We start from the raw sequence: 5,384 nt of genomic DNA on the forward strand, positions 1-5,384 counted from the left end.
CCCCCCCATCTGCATCACACCCCCCAACTACATCAACCGAGCGGAGGCTGAGAAGGGGGAGAACGTCAAGTTCCTCAGAGTGACGATAACCGACATCCTTTCCTGGACTCCCCGTGTAGATGTGACAGTCAAGAACACACTGCAACGCCTCTCCTTCCTCAGGCAGCTCAGGATATCTAGCAAGTCCAAGAGGACCCTCACCAACCTCTACAGATACACCATTGAGAGCATACTGTCCAGGTGCATAACACCCTGGTACGGCAACTGCTCTGCCCAGGACCATAAGGAATCACAGAATATGGTGTGCACAGCCATCACGGAAGCCAATCTCCTATCCATGGTCAACATTTACATAGTTCACTGCCGTGAAAAGGCTGCCAACATCATCAAAGACCCATCACACCCCAGTAATGCTGTCCTACAACCTGTTCCGTCAGGCAGAAGACACAGAAGCTTGAACACACGCACCAGCAGTTTCAGGAACAGCTTCTTCCTGGCCATTATTAGACTGATGAATGGACTCTCTAGCCTCAATAAGCAATGTAGAAGGGCTTATGCCCCAAACGTCAATTCTCCTGCTCCTTGGATGCTGCCTGACCTGCTGCGCTTTTCCAGCAACACATTTTCAGCTCAATAAGCAATGTAACCTGTATACCTCTGTCGAAATCGTTTCAATCTGTACATCCTTGCTTACTATGATCTGCCTATACTGCTTGTAAACAATGCTTTTCACTGTACGTAGGTACATGTGACAATCAATCAATCCTCCCCATACCCTGGAGCTTCCGCCCTCTGCTGAAGTCTCCTTGACTCTAATTTCCCCCATCTCCCCAAGGACTTTTTGAAACACTTTCTCCCTCTCCCTCGGTCTCCATGGACCTGTCACCACCCCCCTCCCCCCACCAAGGTCTTTCCAGATTTGACTCCACCCCCACCCCACTCTAAGTGCACTCTAGACTCTGGTCTGCTGCTATCACAGAATGCAGACAGCCGCCCGGTCCCACTCCAGGGTTACTCCCTGCACCCAGCCAGCCAGCCCTATCCATGTGTCTGCCAATCCAGGAGCTGACTGGGGACTGCTTAAGACATCAGACAGTTGCTCATCCTCTGTGGGTTCATGGTTAAGTCCTGTTATGCTGGTGAATGGTACAAATCAATAATCACTCCTGATTTTGACAAGCATTTGGAAATAGGACAACTATGGGCAGAACAGTGGTTAGTACTGCTACCTTGCAGCACCAGGAACACAGGTTCGATTCCAGCCTCGGGCGACTGTGTGGAGTTTGCACATTTTCCCCGTGTCTGCGTGGGTTTCCTTCGGGCGCTCTGGTATCCTCCCACAGTCCAAAGATGTGCAGGTCAGGTGAATTGGCCATGCTAAATTGCCCGTAGTGATAGATGCATTAGTAGGGAGGTAGGGAATGGGTCTGGATGGGTTACTCTTCGGAGGGTCGGTGTGGACTTCTTGGGCCGAAGGGCCTGTTTCCACACTGTAGGGAATCTAATCTAATCTACTGTAATGTTCCCAAAATGCTCTCAGCCACTACACATCGAATTTGATGTTCACCAACATAAAGACAGACCCGCCTCTCTCTTTAATCTCTCCAGCAACAAGGATGGACAATGGTCAGAAAAGAAAGGCCCTCCCTTCAGCCAGTCCATCTTAAGGGGGGCACCTCCATTGCCCTGGGATGTAGAGTTCAGGTTAATGTCTCCATGGTCATTCCTACGAGAGGACAGTGCAAGAGATGCGCCTTTTCCCACACCAGCTGTCGTTGGAGTTTCTTCCTCGGATACAGAGTGTACACCAGCAACCACAGGCCACAGCCAATGTGGTTTCCTCAACCCTTCTTTTCATCCACCAGGTGTCTCTTTGGACCATTTTTCACTGACCCCTCTTCACCTCTGTCACCCTTAAACTGTCATGAAAGGACAGGTGCTCTGTCAGACCACACTCCCCACCTGCTCGAGATCCTACCTTCCTGTAGCAAGTGAACTTCCAATGTCTCATCTGTTCCCAAGATGGGTTGAGAACAAAGTTAAAAAGAGTCTGGAAGTAGGAGTTAGCTAGAGGGAGCGATTAAAATGTTAAGAGAAATATTAACGAATAAACAACAATGGTTTAAAAGGACGGAGAGAAAGATTTAGGGGGTGTGGGTCAGCTGGTATAATGGGAAAATCATGGTATGCTGATGAATGTTCAATCAGGAGAACGTGCTGATGTTGAGACACACTGGAACTAGGACAGTGCCAGTAAGATTCTATAAGTGTTCTCTCCCACTCATTTATTGAGACAGTGTTGATTGTTAATCACCAGAATGATGGCAGGCTCACCTCTCTCTACAGAGAAAGTGAGGACTGCAGATGCTGGAGATCAGAGCTGAAATTGTGTTGCTGGAAAGGCGCAGCAGGTCAGGCAGCATCCAAGGAGCAGGAGAATCGACATTTCGGGCATGAGCCCTTCATTCCTGAAGAAGGGCTCATGCCCGAAATGTCGATTCTCCTGCTCCTTGGATGCTGCCTGACCTGCTGCACTTTTCCAGCAACACATTTTCAGCTCACCTCTCTCTACCTCAGGAAGATCTCACAACACCCTGTTTCCCCTTGTCAATGAGGTTAGCTCTCATTCCTCTGAACTCTGGAGGCCCAACCTGCTTAACCATTCCTCAGAGGACAACTTTCAGCTGCTTTGCTTATCTGCTGTGAAACGAAAGGCACAGGATCAAGAGGGAGTGACATTCCCAAGCCTGTTCAGGTCTCATTAGCAATCCAAAGGTGTTTCTCACACACAAAATATCCTCCTGACCTCTTCACTGCTGCTGGTGTTGTCCTATGTCTGATGCTCCTCAGCAACTCAAAAGGCTTCTGAATTGAAATAAGGGCAGAACATACTCAACATCTTCTTCTGTACCATATGGTTCTCTGATTATTTAGGTTGCAAGTAGAAAATACAGAAATTACTTGCCTAAATAATGGCTACGATGTCACTGTGATTCATAGTAAAAACGATCTCTTAGAAAATCCAAACTCTTCAACATTATCTTGTTAAATTAAAAAAGTGGGTAACAGGAATGATGTAATTCCTACTCCATCTCCTGTCCCTCCTTTTATTGTTCAATTGCTATCAAGATGCAATACATCAAAGTTTCTCTCTTACAAGGGACAATCTCCACTTTGTTACAATAAATGGGTGAGGGAAACTGACCTAACCTCGTTGGCACCACTGCTGTAATGATGTGGGCAGTGAAAAGCATAATGTTCCTGGGTCCTGCAGTGGAGGAGAATTTCACTGTCCCAAGACACTGGCACTAAATGTTTCTCACAGGCAGTATCTGCTGCATGTTTTATCATCACTGATCTGACAATAACCCGTGATTGTATAATCAATCATTGCTTGACACTATCGTGTGGACTGTGTCTTCACATATACTATTTACTGGTCACCTGTGATTAACTGGTTAACTACTAACTGCATCTAACTGCAGATTGCTAAGGTCAGTGACGTAGTAAATTTAGGACACAGGAGACTGCTTGGCTTGTTGGGGCTTTGCCAGCTCAATCCCATTTTCCATTTCGAGTCACAGAGATGTACAGACCCTTCAGTCCAACCCGTCCATGCCGACCAGATATCCCAACCCAATCTAGTCCCACCTGCCAGCACCCAGCCCATATCCTTCCAAACCCTTCCTATTCATATACACATCCAAATGCCTCTTAAATGTTGCAATTGTACCAGCCTCCACCACTTCCTCTGGCAGCTCATTCTATACATGTACCACCCTCTGCGTGAAAATGTTGGCCCTCAGGTCCTTTTTAAATTGTCACCCCCTCACCCTAAACCTATGCCCTCTATTCTGGACTCCCCCATCCCAGGGAAAGGACCTTGCCTATTTACCCTATCCATGCCCCTCATGATTTTATAAACCTCAAAAAGGTCATCCCTCAGCCTGCAACACTCCAGGGAAGACCACCCCAGCCTAGTCAGCCTCTCCCTATAACCCAAACCCTCCTTCCTTAGTCTGTAGCCATGTAATATTCAATACTTCAAGTCTGATCATTTTCGTTCATGCATTCAGAGTTTCTGCCTCTACCACTCATTCAGGCCGAGAGATTTAGATTACATTACAGATTACATTACAGTGTGGAAACAGACCCTTCTGGCCCAACAAGTCCACACCGCCCCGCCGAAGCGCAACCCACCCATACTCCTACATTTATACCTTACCTAACACTACGGGCAATTTAGCATGGCCAATTCACCTGACCTGCACATCTTTGGAGTGTGGGAGGAAACCGGAGCACCCGGAGGAAACCCACGCAGACACGGGGAGAACGTGCAAACTCCACACAGTCAGTCGCCTGTGGCAGGAATGTTCGGCTCCTCACCAGCTGCTGGGTGAAGTAGCTCTCTTCTCATCCTCCGGACCATTTATTTTAAATCTGTGCCTCCTGGTTCTTGATTTCTCTATGTAAGGAAGTAGGTTCTATCCAATCCATCTAGTCTCCTCATAATTCTAACTTAAACCCGTTATTTCTGTTCCAAATGAAATAAATCCAGTCCGAGGGGTGACCTTATAGAGGTTTATAAACTCAAGAGGGTCAGAGAAAAGGTGAATCGCCAAGGTCTTTTTCCCAGGCTAGGGGAGTCCAAAGTTTAAGGTCAAAGGAGAATTATTTAAAAGGGACCTGAGGGACAACATGTTCGTGCAGAGGGTGATATGTGTATGGAGTGAGCTGCCAGAAGAAGTGGAGGAGGCTTACACAATTCTATCATTTAAGAAAACATTTGGACAAATACATGGATAGGAAATGTTTAGAGGGATATGGGCCAAATGCAGGCAAAGGGGAATAGTTCAGTTTCGGAAACCTGGAAGATATGGATGAGTTGGGCAAAGGGCTGGTTTCCGTGCTGCATGATCCTATGACTCAATCTTCCTTTAAAGTTACAATGCTTCATTTTTGTAAATTTGTACATAAATCTCTTACATGCCTTCTCTAGGGTAATCACATCTTTCCATATGTAGTAACCAGAAATATATGCTATACTCTTGCAAGTAATCTAATTAGCGTTTCGTACAGTTCTAGCACAATAAACCAGTTCTAACAGTCTCTGCTTTGGTGAATGAAATCTTCCATAAGCTTTCCTTCAGTGTTCTGTGGACATGTCCTTGTACACTTTTCACTATCTTTGAGGAGAAAGTGAGGTCTGCAGATGCTGGAGATCAGAGCTGGAAATGTTTTGCTGGAAAAGCGCAGCAGGTCAGGCAGCATCCAGGGAACAGGAGAATCGACGTTTCGGGCATAAGCCCTTCTTCAGGAATGAGGAAAGGCTTATTCCTCATTCCTGAAGAAGGGCTTATGCCCGAAACGTCGATTCTCCTGTT

At 46.7% G+C, this 5,384-nt stretch overlaps 1 protein-coding gene across 1 annotated transcript in view; it reads right to left on the reverse strand.

Moving 5' to 3' along the window:
• The window catches only part of rrp7a (ribosomal RNA processing 7 homolog A), a 15,375-nt gene that overhangs the window by 7,435 nt on the left and 2,556 nt on the right, over nt 1-5,384 (reverse strand). The window lies entirely within an intron of this gene.

The sequence above is a fragment of the Chiloscyllium plagiosum genome, chromosome 39 (assembly GCF_004010195.1).
Source record: "Chiloscyllium plagiosum isolate BGI_BamShark_2017 chromosome 39, ASM401019v2, whole genome shotgun sequence".
In the NCBI taxonomy this organism is placed as follows: domain Eukaryota; kingdom Metazoa; phylum Chordata; class Chondrichthyes; order Orectolobiformes; family Hemiscylliidae; genus Chiloscyllium; species Chiloscyllium plagiosum.